Below are 23668 nucleotides of genomic sequence, written 5' to 3'. Positions count from 1 at the left end.
AATGCACAGGAAAGAGTGTTTGGGTTTTTCCAGACCACCACACCAGGTCTCACTTCAGCCCAGTCTCTCAGGCTCACCCAGGATTGATGTCGTTGAAGGATCTCAGGGGCATCAATTTGAATGCAGAAGCAGACCTCAAATGGACCCACGTATCCATACAAGGGTGTGTGTGGGCGAGTGGACAAAGAAAGCTCATGATGGCCTTTGCAAGGTAAGCTTTTCTCAGAGGGAAAAGGACATTTGAGAGGCACTGCTGTGGATGGAGGGGGACTATGAATTTGGGGAGGGGAGAAGTTGGGGGTCAGCAGCTGGTAGCTAATGCAACAGTCCTGGTATAACATAGCAATCGAGGGTGCTCTGTGAATCACAGGACTCCCAAAGCAAAGCAAAGCAAAGCAAAGCAAGCAGGAAGAGGAGAGTGGAAGCGAGGGACAGACTCTATGGAACAGAGCTGGCAGAACTCAGCAGTGATTGGATGGAGGCGGGTAACTAGGGCAGCCAGAGACACCTTACTCAAGACGCCTTCGACGGTTGTTAATATAAAGGATAAATATAGACATACACTATTCTATTCCTTAGGACTTATCTGATTTGAAGAACCAGGTTCCTACCTCTCAGTGCCTAAAGACTCACACTGACTCAAGACGACGTTAATACTGATGTTCTTTACAGCATCTGAGCTTGGCCTTCAGTGGTGCGGGCATGGAAAAGTCAATATGAGTAAATTGGCAAGCTTGTCATTGACTGAATTTAATTTTCCCCTTTCTCCTGCATCACTAAACAACATTTCAGGATGCCATGGTAATGTTCGCTGGCCATTATCATGGCCATGTGACAGGAGGGGGGTGGGGGGGAGAAAGAGAGAGAGAGAGAGAGAGAGAGAGAGAGAGAGAGAGAGAGAGAGAGAGTTGAGATATGGAGAACACTCTCCTGAATGGCCATTTGTTCCAGTGGCCACACGGCCCCCAGGATCTCGTCTCTGAGTTTGTCACAGTTGCAGCCGAGAGACCTTTGTCCTTTGAACGTGAGGAAAAAGATTTTAACACATCTCCCAGTTTTAACCTAGACCTGAGTTCTATCTAATAGAACAGATGGTCTGGCCCACAGCGAGACCTTAGGGATCAGAGAGTGTTGCCTCCTTGTTTGAAAACCAGAAAGAGACTGAGGGAAGATGCCACATAGTGGGGGCCAGATTGGAACCTGAGGCTTTCTGAGGCAAATCCAGCCAGGATCAGTGTGTCCTGCTGGGGATGAGATGAGAGAGGGAGGTAGCCATTGGACAGTGGGAAGAAACAGTACACTCTCGGCATGTTGGTGTGAGTACACATGTACACATTCTGATACTCTCACACACAGTCATACACACTCACACACAAACACACACACATACATTCATATATACTCATACACTCTCACATATACACACTCACACACTCTTTCTCACACATATTCACACACTCTCACACATAGTCATACATACACACACATACACTCATACATTCTCACATATACACACTCACACTCACACACTCTCACGTATACACACTCACACACTCACACTCTCTCACACACACATTCACACACTCTCACACACAGTCATACACACTCACACATACACATATACGCACTCACACACTCTCACATATACACGCTCTCACACACTCACACTCTCTCTCACACACAACATACTCTCACACACTCACACACTCACACACTCTCTCTCACATTCACACACTCTCACACACAGTCGTAAACACTCACATACAAACAGACACACATATGCACACATATACACACTCACACACTCTCACATATACATACTCTCACACACTCACACTCTCTCACACACACATTCACACACTCTCACACATAGTCATACACACTCACACATACACATATACGCACTCACACACTCTCACATATACACGCTCTCACACACTCACACTCTCTCTCACACACAACATACTCTCACACACTCTCACACACTCACACACACTCTCTCTCACATTCACACACTCTCACACACAGTCGTAAACACTCACATACAAACAGACACACATATGCACACATATACACACTCACACACTCTCACATATACATACTCTCACACACTCACACTCTCTCACACACACATTCACACACTCTCACACACAGTCATACACACTCACACATACACATATACGCGCTCACACACTCTCACATATACACACTCACACACTCACACTCTCACACACACATTCACATACTCTCACACACATTCACGTACTCTCACACACACACTCACACACTCACACACTCTCTCTCTCACATTCACACACTCACACACAGACACACACATGCACACATATACACACTCACACACTCTCACATATACACACTCTCACACACTCACACTCTCTCTCACATATACATTCACATACTCTCACACACAGTCATACACACTCACACACAAACAGACACACATACACATGTAGACACACTCACACACACACACATATGCACACACATGCAAGCGCGAAGCACCTGTAACATGCAAGTGCTTACCAGTGTTAATGTCTACCTCTGCAGATGAGCACAGAGCTTTTCAGAACAGCCAGCGGACTGGGCCATCCATGTACATGAGAGTCAAAGTCAGAATTCAGCCTGAGGTTGAGGGTACAGCTTGCAGCTCAGGAAGAGGTGCTTCTCACGTCACCAGGTACCCCAAGCCCTCTGCTGGGTCTGCTCTAGCCAGTCCTAGAGGGCAGGAACTCGAGGTGACAGAGTACCAGGGACAGGGAACTCCTGAGGTTCTGGGGAAATGAAGGACAAGGGCATGAGGAATCCTCCATTTCAAAACTAGCTCCATACTCAGCCCTAGCTCCAACATCAACTCCGCTATATCTAACCTCTTTTTCTCTCCTCGCCTACTGAGAAACCTGCCTTCTGTTTTTCTCTTCAATAGCTAGAAGGGCTTTTTTTTTCTTTTGCCCTCTGGTTAACAATGTAGAGGACAAAGTTTAATTTGCAAGAAAGTGTTTGTGTGCCTGCATACGGGACTATGCAGTGGGAAGCAGGCAGCTGGATAACGGGGCCCCTTGTTTTTCTGCACCTTGGTCCTTTTGGGCCATGCCACTAATTGGGACTTGCAGTTCCATTAACGAGCGTTCTCCCCAGAGATCCCTATGACCATTTTGCCTCTAAGTCCGTGCCTAATGGACTATTGAGTAATGGAGAACCTCGTGGCTTTTGTCCCTATTGGACATTCAACGGTCCCCAATTAACCTAGGGCTTAAAACCAGGGCGGCACAGCAACCCCCAGACCAGCCCTGGGGAGAGGGCTGATGTCATTTCTCTCCATCCCAGGAAAAGGACAACCTGGCTACCATCTGAGCAGTGGACACCAGGCTCCTTGGTGACCAGGAATCAATTTCCACCCTCAGGATGCTGAAGCTCCATCTGAAGTCATTAGGAGTCTGACCCTGACCTCAGTGGGTTAGGCCCTTGGGACGCACTCTTCCCCTTGGCTGCCTGAAGAATGGGGTTTATCATAAAAGTCCAGTCCAGAGAGATCAGCCCCTGAGGATTGCCCAAAGGGAAAGGTGTCTCTCCCACCTGGATTACAGTCACCAAAATTCAAAACATGTGGCACTCTAATTAAAGGCACACTAAAAATCACAGTCTGTCCCTGCTCATCACCCTTCAATGGCCCCCCTGTTGCCCCTGGAGTCAAATACAAGCTCCTGGGGTGGAATATGAGGCCTCAGTTTGCATCTTGGGTCCCTCTCCCCACATCTTCTCAAAGAGTATCTACGGAAATCCCATCACTTGTGGTGTCCAGATACCTTTGCCTTTTCATATCCCAGCCTTGGCTCCCACTGAGTCTGTTCCCCGATGTCCTCATCGGTCCTGTCTCTCTTCCACATCTCACTGCAGGTTCACCCCTTGAGGGACAAGCCAACTAAGGCCTTTCCCCTAACTCACCGCTGCTCAGGACTCTCTCTCTCTCTCTCTCTCTCTCTCTCTCGCTCAACTGACCACGTTCACTGCTCACCCCAAACAACGTCTCTAGTGTCTCTGACTAGACCAGCACTTCCCAACTCAGTTATAGTGACATCTGGGGGCCTGTGGATTATTGTGACAAAGAAGAGGGTCTCCAGGTATCAACGGGCATCCTGCAGGGTGAGAAGAGCCCCCCTCATTGAGCAATGGGACACAACAGCATTAGGGATACAAAGAGTCAGAGCAAGGAGAGGACTGTGCTTTCTTTCTGGGTCTCGGGCTCCTTGTCTGTGAGGAGAGGACAATGAGGCATGGCTTGCTGGCTACAGAGATTAAGTACACTGTTGGCAGGTAAGCAACACACATCCCTCTGTTTCTCCTGCTGCCTTGACCCCACCTTGACTACTGTCAATTTTGGGCCCAGGGCTCACCCAAGATCTGAGTCTTTGCCTTTATAGAACACCATTAGAGTTACCCTCTGCCTCTAGGTCAGTGGTGTCCTCCCCACTGCTACCTATCCTCAGTTCCCAGCTCATGCCAGTTCCTTGGCACCTCTGTTTCCCACCATGGCTCCATCCCACAAACCCAGTGAGCTGGAAACTCTAGGAGGACTGAGAGGAGGAAGAGAAAGGTCACCTCTTTTTCCAGTGCCTGGATTAGCACTAACATTCACTCTATGGTGGGATGGATGATGGACGGACAGACAGATGGATGATGAATGGACAGATGTATGGATGTATGATGGATGGATGGATGGATGGATGGATGGACAGATGGATGGCAGATAGACAGATGTCAGGCATTCAGTAAGTGCAGGAGGAGGAAAGAGGAAAGAATGTCCTTTGCAGTGTTATGCTGCGATGTTCCAGCAGAAGTTGAGATTTGGTTCCTGAGTTTCTCACACTCTGTCCCTGCTCATCACCCTTCAATGCCCCCCCTCCCCTGTTGCCCCTAGAGTCAAATACAAGCTCCTGGGGTGGAATATGAGGCCTCAGTCTGCATCTCGGGTCCCTCTCCCCACATCTTCTCAAAGAGTATCTACGGAAATCCCATCAAAGTCCCCTCGTGTGGTTCTGTGGATAGCCAGGGAGAGAACACACACACATACCCACCTGGGAGCTCTGAGCAACTCACCCAACTGCAATCCAATCTTTCAAACCAACAAATGATTCGGGCCCCACAATCATACCAGGTTCCTAGCAGAGAGGTCTACAAGTGTCTGTCTCAAACCATCCTTTCTCCAAAAACAAATGCAGACTCAGCTACCCGCCTTGTCCCCTCCGTCCCCAAGAGAGGCGGGGAGGACAGATGAGTAGATCTGTGGGAGCTTTGTGTCTTGTATCTCAGGCTCATCTTTAAAAAAGAAGCTGTGTTTGCTGGGAAATATTGTACAAAAGGATCTCTTCCCACAGGCGGAAAAATGTAATCATGTCTTTAGTGAGGGAAAAAATGCAGTTCCTTAAAAACACAACCATTGCCTGCATATGGTCTGTTTAAATGCATTTTATTAAGATTTATACCACTTAATGGTGGCTCAAAGAACGGCTACATAAACAATATCATTTCGATGTGGGAGGCCTGGAAATAAGTCCTCACTGAAGCCAGTAAAAACTCAGAACTTGAGCATGCTGGTGTGGTAGCATTCAATTAATGCCAGGCCTTATGGGTTTCAATCTGGCTGGAAATATATTTAAACAAATGAATAGATACAAATGTTGGCTCTTCGGCCAGCCAGAGCTTTAAAAAAAAATCCATTTTCCATCCCATTTATAATAAGAACTAATTTGAATGTAATTTATCTAAAGCACGACATTCCCTAATTTTTACACGCAACCATTACTTACAGCTTAAGTAATAGTTATATCCGTGGATCTCAGTGCACTTAATTGAAAATAGATGCTATTAAAATGCAAGGCTTAATCCGTCAAAAATAAAAAGCGTTATCCTAAAGAATAATTGAATACTCAGGCTCAGACCAAGGGGGAAGAGTAGGGAAAGGGCTTTTTTTTTTTTTTTTTTAAGAGAAAAAAAAAATACCTCCCCTTTAAATACAGCACTTCTCTCTCCTTACGGGGTATTAGAATTATGTCAGAGTGAAATTAGCCACTCTGAACCCGCTATTTCAATTCCGATTACCGTCGCCTCTCATCCGAATGTCAGACTTGGCACGAGAGTCAAATCCGTCTGCCGAGCAGTGACATGTCAAGGGTGACAGTGACAAATTGTCACTAAGTGGGGAATAACACATGACAGGGCGTGTGTCCGTAATGAGGCACATGCATGCCAGCCAGCCTCAGGATGAGCGAGGCTGAGGGGGGATGCTGGAAGCACTCTGGGTGCCGCAGGTTCTCATTAGGGCTCTGCACCTCCCTGGGTGGGGGCTCCCGTCATTAAAATAAATAAATAAATAAAAAATAATGTGTGTCTAAACGGACAACACGCAGACAAAGCCTGGCTCTGCGCTGTTGTTTCAAGACAGAAATCCACACCTCCGTGAACTTTGTTTTGGAGGGGCCAGCTTATGAATTAGGTGAACCCCTTCTTGGAGACCTTCCCTCCAGCCACACAATGGGTTTCTTCATGGTCCCCTTCCACACCACCAAGATCAAGGGAACAGTGGTGGGAAGAATCGACCCCTTGCGCATTCACAGTATCCCTGAGAGCACTTTGAGAAATGTCTATCTTCCCACGAGCATGTGCTTCACAGAGGCAAGGAAGGAGGGTTCCAACTCTCCTCTGGTCTGAAGAACTTTGCTTTCACCCCAAGCAAAATAGAAATGAAGATGGGGTTGGCAGGCAGCAAAGGCAGCAATGAGATAGGTCCATCACAAAAAGTTAACTCAAGAGACCACGAAAATGGAAAAGTTAGGAATGGCTGCTGGGCCCGTCTCATCTCATTCTGTTGTCTTTCCTTACCCACAGGAGCTCGCTGACATGTGGGTCCTTCCCATAAAAAGCTTTTTATATCTCAGTCATGCAGATGTATAAAGTTCTGCTGGATTTTATTGGATGGATGAGTGGATGGATGAATGGGTGGGTGGATGGATGGATAGATGGATGGATGAGTGGGTAGGTGGGTGGGTGGGTGAGTGGGTGGGTGGATGGATGGATGGATGGATGAGTGGGTGGGTGGGTGGGTGGTGGGTGGATGGATGGATGGGTGGGTGGGTGGGTGGTGGGTGGATGGATGGATGGGTGGGTGGGTGGATGGATGAGTGGGTGGGTGGATGACGGATGGATGGATGAGTGGGTGGGTGGGTAGGTGGGTAGAGGGATGGATAGGTGGTTGGTAGTTAGAGGGGAGGAGGTAGAAATCAGATGAGTAGTTGAGTGGGAGAAAGAAGAGTAGATGAATACAGAATGGATAGCTGGATTGGTGGACAGTGGATAGGTAGATGAACAAAGGATGGATACAGGATAGACAGATGAATGAATGAGTGTCGGGCAAGGGGATGGGTGAGGGATGGATGGGGGATGGGTGAGGGATGGATGGGGGATGGGTGAGGGATGGATGGGGGATGGATGAGGGATGGATGGGGGATGGATGGGGGATGGATGGGGGATGGATGGGGGATGGGTGAGGGATGGATGGGGGATGGATGGGGGATGGATAGGGGATGGGTGAGGGATGGATGGGGGATGGATGGGGGATGGATAGAGGGTATCTACACTAGGAATGGATAGGTGTGTGGGTGAGAGGCAGGTAAGCACATGGATGTGGGCATGGATGGTGGGTGGATGTGTAAGAAATAGACAAGGGAAGATGAAGGATGGCGAGTCAGACAGAAAGAACATGGATGGTGGGTGGGAGGGTGGGGAATGGGTGGTGGTGGGAAGAAGGATGGATGGTAGACAGATTTGTGTTTGGATGAATGGGCAAACCCAAGGATACATCAGGAATGGACTCACAGGTATGTCTGGGACAGATCCTTGGAGGAATCAACTACCATGTCAGGAGCCTAGACTATGTCAAGGTCTGGGGGTTGGGTCAGAAGTGGCACAGTCAGGCCTATGTGCAGAAAGATGAGCTGGCTTCAGCTTGGGGCATGAGTGGACAGATGCGACAGAAGCTGGGTGACCAGAGGGAAGTCTGTGACCAGTGTTTACACATAATGTGACCTGGCGTGGAATAAAGTACTGAGGGAGGTAGAGAGAGGCATGCAGACGTACAGGCCGCAGAGCGAGCACCGCAGTCATCGCTGAGTCATCGTGGGGGAGACAGACACTTTGTTCTTAGCCTGTTTCTTGATCCACAGGCTGAGGCAGCAGAGAGGATAGAGTAAAGGGGGCACCGTGCTGACCACGTGATAATGTTAGAGTCCTAGGAGGAACCTGGATTTGGGAGCATTTGGGCAGAATTAAAACCAGAAGGGTGGAAGTGGACTCCGGTCAGAGCAAAGCTGGAGGAGCCAAGGACCATGCTTGTGCACCACACAGCTTACGCTTCCTGCCTCCCTTCTTTCTCCAGTGTGAAGTGGACTCGTGGTTTGAACATCAGGTACTATATCGCTGCATTTTCCCTCTAAATAAAAATATCGTGGGCATTTCCTTCTTATCCCTTTCTCCATGATATCATTTTAGTGGATTTCTAAAGCCTGGAGACATCCTTAGGTCCCGCTCGCTGATGGGAGCTGCTTAGTAACACTGTGCCACCATAGAGCACAGTTCACTCAAAAAAAAACAAAAGAACAAAACAAAAAACGATGCGCATGTTAATAGGTGTCTTAGGGCTTCTATTCCTGCACAAACATCATGACCAAGAAGCAGGGTGGGGAGGAAAGGGTTTATTCAGCTCACACTTCCACACTGCTGTTCATCACCAAAGGAAGTCAGGACTGGAACTCAAGCAGGTCAGAAAGCAGGAGCTGATGCAGAGCCCATGGAGGGATGTTCTTTACTGGCTTGCTTCCCCTGGCTTGCTCAGCTTGCTCTCTTATAGAACCACAACTGGCTCTATAAGAACTATAAGTTCACAACTGTTGTTGTTGTTATAGAACCACAACAAGCAAAGGGATGGCACCACCACCAAGGGTCCCTCCTGCCTTGATCACTAATTGAAAAAATGCCCCACAGCTGGATCTCATGGAAGCATTTCCTCAGCTGAAGCTCCTTTCTCTGTGATAATTCAGCTTATGTCAAGTTGACACACACCACCAGCCAGTACAATAGGTCTCAGGTCCTGGGGTCCCCTGACATGCTTATCTTAGCCTAAAGCTTTGGGCTGATGAGATTGCACAGTGGGTAAAGGTACCTGGTACCAAACCTAATCCTAGAGATGGAGGAAGACACACACACCACACATACATACATACACACATACACACATACATACACAGCACACACATATACACAGCACACACATACTCATACACACTCACATACACACACACTCACATACACACCATACACATACACACACGATACACAAACATACACACTCACACACACATGCACACTCACGTACACATACACCATACACACATATACACACACTCACACTCACACACTCACATACACACACACACACCACACACACACACACACACCATACATACACACATCATACACACACACCATACACACACTCACATACACATATATATACACACACACCATAAACACACATACTCACACACACACACACTGGAGCACACTCCAGCATGTCTGCCAGATGTTATGTTAAAACACTGTCACCCCTATGCCACCAGGCGCCCGAGAAGGTGGCACTCCTGCAAGGAGCCCTCCTGAAGATGTCCCTACCTACACTGTTGGCCACAGCCTTGGGTTCCAGCGATAAAAGCAAAGAGTGGCTTTAGGAAGTTGCACAACTCCTCAGGGGAGCTTCCAGTGAGACACGGGGCTTGACCAACCGCTACCATCCTCAGAAAGCTATCCCACGGAACGCTACCCTGTACCTCCCAGCCTGGGACCACACAGCCCAGCTGGGAAAGCACATCCGTGTTCGAGCCCACTGTCCTGGGAACCCAGAGAGCAGTGACTGTTAATGGGAAGAAGCCACTTCCCTGCTGGCTGGCACGTCTGTCTCCCAGTAGGATGGCTTGGCAGAGGCAGCTGCCCACCCCCAGACCCCACGGTTTCGCCCTCTGGTCCCAGGAAGTCGGAATCTCCAGGATGGCTGGTCCAGTGTTGGCACTTGATGGGTGTTCAAGGACATAAAAATCTCTATACAGTGTGCCAGCAAACTCCCTGAAAAGGCCAGGGTGGGAGAGAGATCCCGTGCCAAGCTCAGTGCTGGCAGGGGTGAGTCTCCTGCAGAGAGGAAGGCGCAGGAAGGCTCCGGTCCACCTAATTAATTTCAAGTGTTTGGGGAAATCAGAGAAAATTTGCTGAAGACAAATCCCAGGCCTCCAATTGGACCATGGCTCCCCTTGCTCATTCTCCCCTCAAGTCTAGTTCCCATGCAAATGTGTCCCCAGCCAACCCCTCTCCTCCTGTCAAGTCCCCTCCCTGCCACCAGACTTCCACGGAGGCAGGGGCTGCACCTCCCCCGTGGGGGGCCCTCAGATTTTACAGTCCTGGCAACCTAGGCTGCCAGTCCTCGCCCAGGCAACAAGTAAGATCTTCCTGCTTACAGATTTATCTTTGGCTATAGAGGTTTCCCACCTAGGGATGCCCATTCCAGGACCACAGGCAAGCCCTCACTACACTCTGATCGTGGCTCTGAATGGCCGTCACATCTTGGAACTAGAGGAGGAGACACACCTCATGAAGCAGGCAGACTCTTAACACCACACAAAACACCAGAGAGAGAGGCTGCCAGAGCTGAGTGAAGACAGTAGAAAAACTCCCCGGAGGGGTTAGGGGTGGGGTTAGCATCCGGGCCAAGACAGCCGCGGGGGGGGGGGGGTGTTCCATGAGCCACACAGGAAAATGAGCTAGCTGTATTCCAGAAACTGGAAAAAGTCAGACTGCCAACAAGGAGAAGAATCAATAAAGGAAGGGGCTGACCCGCAGCCCAAGGGCCCAGCAAGGTGTGATTGTCTTCGACGCTGGAGGGGTTTCCGAGGGTAGAGAGAAGGGGCACACAGTCCTTTAGATCTGCGGTGCTCATCCCCAAGTCAGGAAAGGACAAACTGCCAGGCTCAGCGGGGCCTCTACCATCGGCTGGTTCCACGGGTGGGTTCACCTTACTGAGGAGGACAATACTGCTCAAAACCTGGTTTTCCTTTATCGTTATCCCTTAGACGATAGAAGAGATATTTAATCAGCGTTTACCTTGCAGTTCTAGAGGTAATTCTAGAGGTGACTTAAGATGCAGACTAGGTGACATGCAAACACCACACACCCACCCTTTTACAAAGAGACTCAACGTCTGGGGACTCAAACTCACTGACGTCCTGGGACTAGTCCTCACTGGACAGTGTGCTGTGGCTGTATGCCTCTTTAAAAAAAAAATAGTTATTTACTTAATTTGCCTGGGTGAGTGTATGTGTTACTGTGTGCATGCAGTTCCTGTGGAGGCCAGAAGAGGGCATTGTATTCCCTGGAACTGGAGTTGGGGAGCCATTATGTGGATGTTGGGAATAGAACCTGGGTCTTCTGAAAGAGCAGCACGCGCTCTTACCCACAAGCAATCACTCCAACCCATAGCTCTTCTTAGAAATATTTATTTTGTTATGTATGTGGTGTATGGGTGTATGTGATGTAGGTACCGTGTGGGCAGAGGCATCGAATCCCTCCAAAGATGACGTTCAAGGCAGTTGTGGGCCTTATCATATGGGTGCTGGGAACTAAACTCGGGTCCTCTGTAGGGGCGGTATACACTCTTAACCTCTGACCCATCTCTCCAGCCCCCATCTTAGCCTCTTCTATAGCAGATGAGAGGGAAGCCCAGTACACTCAGAAACATCTATGATCAACAAGGCGGAGACAGGAACTAGACAGCAGGACAGACAGGAAAAAAACAAAACAAAACAAAACAAAACAAAACAAAAAAAACGATCGGGCTTTTTTTGCAGGAGGAATACCAATAAGCCCACAAAATACAAACAGGCATCATGTGAAATATTGGGAAGCTGGAGGTACAACTCACTGGTGAAATACGTGCTCAGCACAGGCAAGACCTGGGGTTCAATCCCCAACACACCCATGAATAAAAAACCTGGCAGATGCAAATTTGTGTCTGTGGCTTTGAGATGCTGTAGAGGGCTCTGTGGGGGCTCTCGATACACCAGGAACCACCTGTGGCTACTGAGCAGGAGGGTGAAAATATATTGCAATATATGAGGGGGGAAATAGGTCATTAGTTATTTTTCAAATAGCTACTAAGTCACCGGAATATAACTACAGACTATATTTGGGGTCCTGATATTTACTAAGCACAGCTGTTGGCTGCTTCATTTGGTCGCAAGTGTATGAACAGACTTGGGTACATTAAGGAGCCAGGCATTTAGGGACCTACGAGTTACAGTGGTAGGGCTGTCCTGGGGTGAAGCCATGAGGCTGCTGACTACAGCCACAGAGCTCTAGGGAGCTCTGGACAAGGTAAGCCAGGGTCAGCACTCTGTGAGGGATGCTGACAGAATGGACAGAATGGATGCTGGGGTTCTAAAGGCTGTCTGTCTCCCACACTGGGTTCAGTCCGGAAACACTCAACATGGACCTGGTAAGGTTCAGAGGAAGTGGCTTAGACATTGTGCAGTGGTTTGAATGGAGTCCAGGAAGAGGTATGTCCAAGGCAGACCCCTGACAACTTGCTATAGAAACTTCTGGAAAGTGAGGGATCTGTGGGCGCTGCTCTAGAGAGAATTGCCCATAAAGTTCTCCTGGATTGAGAGTAGTAGGTCCTAACCCATGACCGACCACGAGTCTATGGGAAGATGGGCAGTGGAGAATTTGAGACATAGAATCAGGGAGGTGTCCGTGAGGGGAAGACAGAGCTAGAAACAGCTGCTACTATAAACAAGGCCTGTCAGAATTTAGGGTGCAGATACCCCAGCTGGGCTGAAAGAACTCAACAAAATGAGTTCTGCCGCCAGCTTGGTTGGGCCTGAACTAGGAGCCTCCTGGCAAGGAGTCGGATCTTCTCCTAGACCAGAGGTTTATTTGAGGAACGTACTCACACGTGACCTTTAGTAAGGGAGAGTAAAGAGAGACAGGAGAGAGACCTGCACTGGTGTCTGGCTCAGGTTCCCCTGCACTGAGCTGTGTGGCTTTAGGTCTATTTCTTCTCTGGGCAGTCAGAGCCCATGTTCCAGTGGCCTTGTTGAGAAAGGTGTTAGCAGTTGGTCCTTAGGAGCCTTCAGTGCAGGACCCTAGAGTGTGTCTGCTAGCCTGAGATGGCTCAGAGCCAGTTACCATGGTGGTGTCATTTCCTCCTTGGGGAGGGCCTGGGACACGGTGGCTCCCAAGATGCAATGGGAAGATTGGCTGCTGTAACCAATGGGGCAGAAAAAAAAAACAACAGAATCCATGCTCACATAGCTCTGGAGATGGTAACATGAAACAAGATGTCAGGTGGACTGGTTTCTTCTGGGAGTTGGGGCAGGACCTGCACACCCTATGCCCACCCCCACCCCATCCCCCTTCCATTCCCTACCCCATCCCCCCACCCCCCCACCCTCACCCCCCCCCCCGCCACTCTCTTGGAGGCTGTGGGCTAGTGGCATTCCTGGACTTGCAAATGGTGTGTCTTCTATGTCACCACATCACAGGCCCTCTAAGCAGCGACTTCTAGGGACCCCTTCCAAGTCCTCATTTCATCTCGGTGCATCTGTGAAGATCATCTCTAGACAAAAGCAGGCTCCAGGAACTGGAGGATTTGGCTACATCTTTGTCCGGGACTGTAATGCACAAACCTGGAACTCCAAACACACAACAAAAACGCTCTTTGTTATGTCTTACCCTGTAGAGCGCCTGAAACTTTCTAGAAGTCAATCGACCTCCAGGTCCCTTGGGATTTAAATAAAAGGACACAGGGGTGCAGACATGGTGGAGACAGCACAGTGACAGGCACTGCTGTGTGGTTCCAACCACAGCTTTGTATTTCCCTGGGCCTTAAGTTTTCTGGGTTTGGTTTGTTTCCAAACATTCAAATAGGCAAACCTCAGTCCTCGTTTCTACAGACAGAGGGTAAAACGCTGTACCGCCCCAGAGTGTCATGAGCAGTCCATGTGAGCTCGTTTGGGATGCTCAGACCAGTGCCAGCAGACCGACGGGCTTCCACCTCCAGGGTCTGGCGTTCTGTGTGCTTAACTCACACAAGGTGAGAAGGTGAGAGGTCGGGGAGGCAGACATGAACTAACATAACATACCCTTTACAGGCTTCGAAAGACTACGTGTGTGGTTTGACTATCAAATGCCCCACACACACACCCAACCCCAACTCCACTCCACCCCACCCCCACCAAGCTCACTTGTCGGAACACTTCGTTTCTGGTTGGGGCTGCTGTTCTAGAAAGTCATGGAAGGTTTAGGAGGTAGAGATTTAGTGGAAGAAATTTGGTAACGGGGAGGGGGGGAGGCAAGGAAGGGGTGGTGCGGGGAGGATTTAAGGTTTATTTAATGGCCCCGCCCCACACTGCTTCCTCACTGCAGATGCAGTGTGACCAGCTACCTCATACTCCTACCACCACGCCTTCAACTCCGAGCCTTCCTGGCCACACCTTCACGGCCACGCCTTCATGGCCATGCCCTCCTGACCACGCCTTCCCTACCACTCCTTCCTGGCTATGCCTTCCTGGCCACACCTTCCCCATCTCGCTTTCCCCACAGTGATGTGGACTGTCCTGTGGGGCTGTGGCCCAGAATAAAGCCTTCTTCCCTTAACAGACTTCTTGTCAGGCATCTGGTCACAGCCATGAGCGGCTACTGCACCGTCTGTCTGCCCTTGCTCACAGAGAAACTGTCGCCCCTGCGGATTCGGAAGGATTGCCGATGCTGTAGCTGGTTCCCAGGAGCAAATCCTCCACAGGGGAAAGGTGGGTTCACGGCTGCTCCCACTGCCGACTGGCAAACGTTTTATACTTATTTACAAGGCAGCGCAATTATGCGTAATTATTCCATAATGCAAACACATTACGAATACTTACAGCGCCATTTTCCCCTCCTCCTAAGGAATGTGGCTGAACTCGGGGTTAAAGATATTTTATGTAATTGAAATTTGGAGCAGGTGTGAGAAGGGAGAGAGAGCCTTCCTGGCTGAGGTTAAGGGAATTGCAATGAGTGTTCTTTTGAAAACAGGAAAGGTAGTCCAAAAGAAAATTCTTCAATGATGAACACCGTACAGATAAACCAGGAACTCCACAGGAGACACACCACAGCCCAACCCTATAGTGACAATACTTACCAATTTAATAAGTGTGTGTGTGTGTGTGTGTGTGTGTGTGTGAGAGAGAGAGAGAGAGAGAGAGAGAGAGAGAGAGAGAGAGAGAGGTGTATGTGTGTGTGTGAGGGAGGGAGGGAGAACATGTGTGTGTCACAGCATATGTGGAGGTCGGAAGACAACTTAAGGAAGTGGATTTTCTCCTTCCACCAAGTGAGTCCCAGGCACGGAACTTGGATCTCCATCCCTGGAGGCATGCGCCTTTACCTGCTGACTGAGTCTTCTCCATCGCGTTATCCCAGCCCCCACGCCATCCTTAGTGCCTTCCACTCCACACATTTTTATTGTTCTGCTTCCCTGACTCAAAGAAGAAACTCTTAGCTCATTTCATAGACCTGGTCTCACACCCACAGCATACAGTACAGTGCCGAGCACACAGGAGGCGCTCAGTGAATGCCCACTTAATAAGACAGGATGGGCCAGTAAGAGGGCTCGGTGGGTTGAAGCGTTTGCTGAGCTCAATGATCTGAGTTCAATCCCCCAAACCCACGTTTAAAAAGCCAGATATGGTGGCTTGTGTCTGTGCTCCTACTGGGAGATGAGAGGTGGACACCAGAGAGCCAGCCAGAAGCTCAAACGAAGAACAGCATAAGAAGCAACAAGGGAGACCCTGCCTCAAAAAGAAAGGAGACAGAAAACACGTGGAGAGTTACCCTCTGACCTCACAATGCCTGCTGTACATAGATAGGTACACTGTATCCCACAGGCACGCACATACGTACACCTGCTCAAATAAACGAATAATTAAATAAGCTTTAAAAAATAAGCAAGTCTATAGACATTCAAGTCGTTCCCTGAAAGGAAGTTGGGGGGGGGGGTGACAAAAAATTCAGCAAAAAGTGAGTGCTCGCTGTATCTATCCAAGTCACACAATTTTGTGTGATCCTCGAGTACACTCTCCAGGTGTGGCGCTTCATCCCCAATACACAGATGAGGAAACTGAGGCTCAGAACTGTATGCCGCCCAAGATCACACAGGTTCAAAACCTGTAAGTGCTTCACCCAGGCCTCAGCCCTCTCACCCTGCAAACCATCATTTGTACCCTACCACAGGTAACTCTCGAAGCATGATCATGTTCCTGCATCTGTCATCGATGTCACACAACTGATCAGGTCTGCTGTCACCATGAAGCCATCAGACACGAGCGGTGAGCGCAAAAAGGATCAAGTGGCTGAGGGAGGCTGCTGTCGGGAGCTCATTTTCCTGACACCTGGATGCAAACTCCAACTAACTCCTCCAGTCTGAACTTGTCCTTGTTCCCAATTCCATATCAAGTCACAACAGACAGCCATCTGCCCTAAGCCCAGCCCTCCAAGGGCATCAGAGATCCGGTCTCCCTGGCTTGGCTTCTGCGCGTGTCTTATTAGCCTGTTTTAACTTGAGAGATGATAACTACCTGTGTCCTGCTGCCCTCTCGGACAGCCTGACAGTCACCTGACCCTCGCTGCCACTCTGCCTAAAGAAGGCAGGGACTGGGTGTTGCCCTGACAGTCAAGATGAAGCTGTCAGGCCTTCACAGGCAGAATACTTCCCAGGGTGTGGGACAGCTGACACCTAGCTGTCTTTGTCCTTAGTGACCACCTGCAGGGGCACAGAGAGAGGAGGGGACCCCAGACTGTGGTCAGAGATCCTGGCTACATATTTCTCTTTATTGAACCAGCTTCCAGGAATGCATCTAGAAGGCTCCAGAAGGTTCCACACAGAGGCTGAGAGGTCTTATAAATCAAAGAGTAGGCCAAGACAATTCAGGGAGGCACTGACAAGGCGGCGATGGGGTGCGGGGGGGACAGAACCCCAAATCCCCAGGCTTTACTCCTGAGTGTCCTGATGTTCAACACTTATCAGTTACTATCATTACATAGCAAATAGCTCTGAAACACAATGGCTTGGGGCCTGGGGAGGCAGCATAGTTGGTAAAGTGCTTGCCTTGCAAGCATGAGAACTGAGTTCAATACCGAGAACCCACAGTGAAAGGGCAGGCATGTTAGCACATGCTCACAACCCCCAGTGCTAGGGAAGCAAACCCCAGCAGATCCTTGGGGCCGTCTGGCCATCCAGTGTCAAAAGCAAGGTGGGTAGATCCCGAGAAATGAATCCGGAGGCTAACTTCTGACTTCTCCATACACCCACCTACGCCATGTGCTCGACAGGGTCATTTCATGTGCATTATTTGCTAGGCCTGTCATCACATGCAAGCATAGACTAAGAGGCTTGAATAATGAGCCAATTGTATTTCTGGTCCTGGAGGCTGAAGTCTGAGACGGAGGCCTGCAGGGCTGTTTCTCCCAAGGTCGGGTCCTCAGCTTGCAGCGCTGTCTCCCCGACACATTGTCATCTGCTCTTTCTCCACTCCTGTGCCTCTCAGGTGTCCTGTCTCCTAGGGAAGGGACACCAGGACTGACGGACTGTTAGATCCCAGCCCACTCGCAGCTTTGGCACTTTGCATGAAGAAAGGATACAGGTTCAGACACTTGGCAGTGGGCAGCCACCCATGTTGATAAAACTGCCCTCCTGCAGGGACTCTGGTGCCCTGGAGTCAACCACACTGGGACCATGGCAGAAAGCTGAGAGGCTGCCTCACCTTGTCCACCTGATGTTGTTCTTCACCTCCCCTCCCCATGCCCTCACCCCCCACCCACCCACCCACCCACACACTTTGCCATTTGATTTTTCTCCAGAAAGCAAGCTATGGTATCAGTATTACACGGGGCTCCAGTTTGCACTCAGCTGAGGACCATTCTGCGTGGAGTTGCTGTTCTGAGGGATGTGGAGGTTATTCCTTACCTGCTCTTGTTCCCAGTTCCGTGTCTTCCATCAACACGTGTCTTTTGTGACTCCTTGGTGTGACTTGAGCATACCGTACACATACTGACCTCTTGACTTAGGAAACAAAATGAAGTTGAATTGACTCTCTTTCCTTGGCCTGGCCATAGAACTTGGGGGGGGGGGTGTCTGTCCCCCTCCCATCTGGTGAGGAGACTACAAAGGCCTGAAGGCAAGGGAAGGTCTGTGGATGGCTCCCAGCTTCTGCATATCTCAGCAATCCCAAGCTCTGGCTTGAGACAGTTGGGTTGTATCAGCCAAGGTCTACTGTGCTGGTAGCTTGGTACTTAGTGTAGAGACACCAAAAGGTGGAGGGACCTTTAAGGACAGAGCCCAGAAGGGGATGACTGGGCCCCGGGGGCTGCTGTACCAAGAAGGGGCTAAGACAGGTCTCTTACTTAGGACCTGAGTTGGTTCTCAGAGTAAGAGAAGATGTTTTGTCAGGACCTCAGTCCCAGCCACGCCCATGGCCCCAGCCACGCCTACTGCCCAAGCCACGCCTACCACCCCAGCCTGCCCACCGCTCCAGCCACGCCTACCGCTCCAGCAATGCCCACACCCTGCTCACCACCCCACCCAGATCAACTTCCTGTCTCACCATGTGATCCCTAACTTCTGGTGCCTCCACTGTAACATCATACAGAAGTCCTTCGGTGGGACGTCCATTTACTCTGTCAACTTCCAAAACAATTAGTTAAATAAATCTCTTGGTAGTAAGATATCTGCCTCGTGTACTTCATTTTAGTGATAGAAAATGGATAACCACTCACCTCACAGCCCACTTTGCCAAGAAGAGCGGCTGCCAGATGGAAAGGGGGAGGCACTCCAGGTGCAGAGTCAGTGATGGAAGGATTGTATCCTGAGTGTTGACCTCAGGAGCCCCAACGAAACCTGGGGAGGCCCAGCAAGCCTCATGACTTTCCTCTTACTCACAAGGTTCTGCTCCAGTAAGCCTTCGCCATCCTCCATGTCGTCCCTGGAGGTCTCCCTCCTGCTTGCCCACAGTGAGCATGTGTTAGTCACGGGGCGGGGGGGGGGGGGGGGCGGGGAGGGTGTCTGTGCACGTCTGCCATGCTGGGCTTCCCCATGTACTCAGTCAGAGCTTCATACCTTTTCCAAGCTTAGAGCTTACTAGCTAGCATGATAGAGAAGCCAGGATCAGCAGGGGCCAAACCGCAACTGTAAGTGAAGCAGCCCCTGGCCTCCAGGTCAGCCAGTGTGAGTTGGAAGCTGATCCCCACGCAGTGTGAGCATTCTCTGTGATGAGCCGGTTAGATGAGTGAAGAATGCGGAGAGGCCAGAGATCAGACCACCTGGCAATGCTGAACTCTGTCATATCTCTATCACCCTGAGACCTAAATTAACAAGCTGAAAGGCAGGTGGCAAACAATGAGCTCTAGGGGACAGGACTGTAGAGGGCAGGAAATGCAGATTTGAAACATCTAGGGCCGGTAACGGGTTAGCCAGTCAGTGCTTGGCATGAAATCATGAGGAGCTGAATTCAATGCCAATGAAAGGGAAGCCAGGTATGACAGTGCAGGAGTGTAACCCCAGCAGTGGGACACAAAGACGTGACATGCACTGGGTAAGTGTGTGTGTGTGTGTGTGTGTGTGTGTGTTTAAGCCAGCAACACACTGGCAATCTAGAAGGTTCAAGAAACTCCCACAAATGGAAAAGAAAAGGAGGCCAGACCTAATAGAAAAAGAAAGGCAGAAGAAACATACAGGTCACTTACAGCAATGAAGACAGAAGAACCAAGAGCCACACAAAGATGCTCATATATGATGTTAATGGGGGGTGGGGGGAAGAGGAGCATCAGAAGCAATGACAAGTGATAACAAGAAACCAGAGTGTCACCGTCACCTTTGTCGATGTGATGCAACCCAGAGGCACCTGAGAAGAGTCTCGTTGGGGGACTGTCTACATTGGTTTCGACTGCAGGCATGTCCGTAGGGGTTCGTCTTAATTAATCGATGTGGGAAGACACGGTCCACAGTGGGTGGCACCATCCTCTAGAAAGGGGTCCTGAGCTGTAGGAGTGGCGAAACCGAGCTGAACACAAGTAAGTTAAGCTTGCCACATCCACTTCTCTCTGCTCTTGACTGTGAACGTGTGTCTTCCTTCATCCTTTGACATTCCCGCCTCAACTTCTCCCACAATGATGGAATGCAACCTGGGATTGTAAGCCAAATAACTCCTTTCTCTCCTACACTGCTTTTTTGTCAGTGTCTGATCACTGGGAATATTAATAAAACTAAACCATCAAACCATGCTGTGTTGGTGACCACTCTGTCACTGTAGACACCTTCTGCCATGAACCAAGCTCACAGGTGGTTTCATAAACAAAGGAGTTCTCACACTGGCCCAGAAGGGCCAACGCAGCAGCCTTATATTCTATCTACCTCATTCCACCTGGATCTTATAATTTGCTAAGAAAGGAAAAGATGCTTCCAATTAAGGGCCAAAAGCTTCACACCACTGAGTTTCCATCTCCATCGAAAGGACTCTCTCTCTCATCTTGGTTTAATCTTTATTTCTACTCTTGAACAGATATAAAGGCAGACACTAGGCTCCACTCTGTCATGGCCGAGCCACCTCCTCAGAGTCGTGCCTTGGACACTGAGAGTTACAGATAGTCTGGTGTTCCTTTGGAATGCACGGGTTATTGTTCACACAAAACACTTCAGGGGAACACAAACAGCAAACAAGTCTAAGACTAACAGTACAGCTCTAATTGATGCCACCAATATCTGGAGGCAAACTTCACTCGCAGACCATGCGCAGGGCTGGCACAAGCAGGTCTGACTGCCGGATGCAGAGCAAGCCACCATATCTGTGTCCACATCCGCTGTAGGTGAAGGACAGTGAAGGGAAAAATGCTGATTCTACAGCAGTACCAGCCAGACCACCAGAGTCAGAGACAGGCAGAGACAGGAGGTCCTGGTTGGGATGCAATCACCGGAAGGGTCCCTTGTTGCTAGCATACATGGCTCCTGTGTGTCGGGGTATGTCGGAGACCAGTGTCTGCTGAGCTGCCTGGAGCCTGGGATTTTATGACCTTCCAAGGTTTATCACTGATTCGGTCTCTGCTCCTCGTGGGTGGGCAGCTGACACCCAGGGGCTTTCTTGGTTACACCCCGGAGCTCACTCATGATGCCAGCACATTCTGATGCAAGGACATTTGAGCAGGAGTGCCTCCATCTTTGTTTTTGTTTTTAGTTCTGTATCCTCCCAAGTCCTTAGGCCGTCTCGGAATGCTGTCTTGACCTACACAGCAGCTGCCGCATCAGCATCATTATAAGCATGAGTTGTGATGAGTGTAGTCCCAGCTCTGCCAGCACACACACACACACACACACACACACACACACACCACACAACCACAACAACAACAAAAGCAAACCAACAGGAAGAAAGTCTGATCCTCGGGTCAAGCCTTACTTTGTCCAGTCAACTCTGGAGAGAATGGCATGGCACTTTGCATTAAAAATCCTCCTGGACTCGTTTTCAACGGAGAAGTGAAATTTGAAAACTAGACAGGTGACAGGGAGGAAGAGCTTGTTTCTGAGGCAGCTAGTAGCAAGCTTCCCAGACACCCCCCCCTCCCATGCATGGGGCAACTGCCTCCGTGCATAAGGAAACCCTGCACACTGCCACCCCCACCCGCCCACAGGCATCACCCAAGGAGGTAACTAGTTCTCGGAATTACATGCTGTGAACTATTGAGAGGAAAACCGCAGAGCCACCCAGGGCATCCGAGAGGAGCCCTGGCATTTCTGGGCTGGGAATCACAGATTGGGTTGCCTTGGTGAGGTCCTGGGCCCCTGCTCCCGAGGGCGACTGGGGCAGCGGGAGCTGGCGAACAGTCTGACACCGTCACTCACCAGGAAAAGTCACTTCCCCCAAATACCACACGCTGCAGGTAAATGGGGAAAAGGTCAGAGTAGTGTAGGTGTGCACGCCGTCAGCCACCTCGTACATAAGAATTGCCTAATTACTGGGAAGATCCTGAAACTCGGAGACTATTCCTCCGAGTGGCTCGCCCTCAAGGCTGGAGACGGCTCGGAGCAGGCGAAACTCATCAGAGCGCAAGCTGCCCCCAGCCTTGCCCAAGCTTACATATAAAGCAGGCTTAAGAACCAGCAGGAACAGGTCATAAATATCTAACTCTTTGCGGTCATTTCATACTTACCTGATGTGACTAATCGTGGGTTTTTTTTCCCCCTTTCCCTTTAATTTTCTTGATGACGGCTCAAAAGGTATAAATTCTACCCATTAGGTTCGGAGGCACAGATCACGTTCTCTTTGAATAAATCAAAATTGTTGACTTCTCGCTATTCAGCCAGATTTTTTAAAAAGATTTATTTATTTATTTTATGTATATAAATAGCTGTAGCTGCCTTCAGACCCACCAGAAGAGGGCAACGGATCTCATTGCAGATGATTGTGAGCCACCATGTGGTTGCTGGGAATTGAACTCATGACCTCTGGAAGAGCAGTCAGTGCTCCTAACCTCTGAGCCATCTCTCCAGACCCTGCAGCCAGATTTTGAAATATGATGGAATAGTACTGTGTCCTCCACCCATAGTTCAAAGATCAAACCCATTTTGAAACCATACAATTCTCTTTAAAAATTGCTTCAGAATTCCTTTATCTAGATTTACTGTGATCTAGGCATTGAGACAGACAGAATTTGGAAAATAATGCTTCCCCCTGTTTCCATGGACTTACCAAAAACTCGGATACATAGTTGGCCAAAGGAGGTACGTGCCAGAAGTCAAATTCATGGGATCAGGTAAGACTTCCCAGAGAAAACAATGCTAGACTATTGGGATCGAAGGCTTCCCAGAAGAAATGATGATGGATTCTTAAATAAGGCTTTGGGGTCATGGGGAGGGGCCCTGCAAAGATGGGGGTCGGGAGCAGTACAGGGCAAGCATCTCTAGGAAAGAGTAGTTTATCGGGGTGTCTGGGAACAAGCCCTCTGCTTCTTGCTGGGTGTGTATGCACAAGACGAAAGAGCTCTTTCAATCATCCTTCTTTTCCAGAACCTTCAGGGTATGATTGTGAATGAGGTCATGAGTGTCCCCATGTGCTCTAGAAAACAGGCAATCGTGGGGGAAACGCAACCAAGGTAACAAATCTCTAAAGAGCTGGAGAAACTTAAGCTCCTGAGGTAGTGGAGAAGCTCTTGGACAGAGAAGAGGGTCACAGGGAACTTTAACCATCACACACACACACACACACACACACATGTGCGCACACACACACCATACGCACACACGCACAGGTTGTGCTGGTTTCTAATGCAAGCATCATCTTCAGCGTGTCACCGTAGAGCTTTATCTCCCGGGTCTCAGACATGAGAGGCTTGGCCTTAGCACAGTCCCATAGGGAATGGAGAATGCACAGGAAAAGAATGCGACAAAGACCAGCAAGTGACCAAGATGCAAGCCGTGCACACTGGCCGGAGACCTAAGTGTTTGTCCTTTCTTTAGGCTTCTTGCCCTCTGTGGTGA

At 49.6% G+C, this 23668-nt stretch overlaps 2 long non-coding RNA genes across 3 annotated transcripts; one reads left to right on the top strand and one right to left on the bottom strand.

Moving 5' to 3' along the window:
• The first annotated feature begins 14662 nt into the window (after positions 1-14662).
• Positions 14663-18867, top strand: Gm32635 (predicted gene, 32635). The gene is made up of 3 exons (NR_168018.1): positions 14663-14921; positions 16378-16472; positions 18004-18867. It is a non-coding gene; the product is annotated as a predicted gene, 32635 (long non-coding RNA).
• Positions 17042-19177, bottom strand: Gm32723. Of its 2 annotated transcripts, XR_381895.2 has the most exons (4): positions 18919-19177; positions 18747-18826; positions 18110-18205; positions 17042-17702 (listed from the first exon to the last, which is right to left on the bottom strand). It is a non-coding gene; the product is annotated as a predicted gene, 32723 (long non-coding RNA). The 2 variants fall into 2 exon arrangements; XR_872967.2 differs by lacking the exon at positions 18919-19177 and having other exon boundaries at positions 18747-18834.
• Positions 19178-23668: the final 4491 nt, after the last annotated feature.

The sequence above is a fragment of the Mus musculus genome, chromosome 12, assembly GCF_000001635.26.
Source record: "Mus musculus strain C57BL/6J chromosome 12, GRCm38.p6 C57BL/6J".
Taxonomy (NCBI): Eukaryota; Metazoa; Chordata; class Mammalia; order Rodentia; family Muridae; genus Mus; species Mus musculus.
Note: the sequence above shows the minus strand (reverse complement) of the source record. Positions and strands in the feature narration are given on the sequence as shown.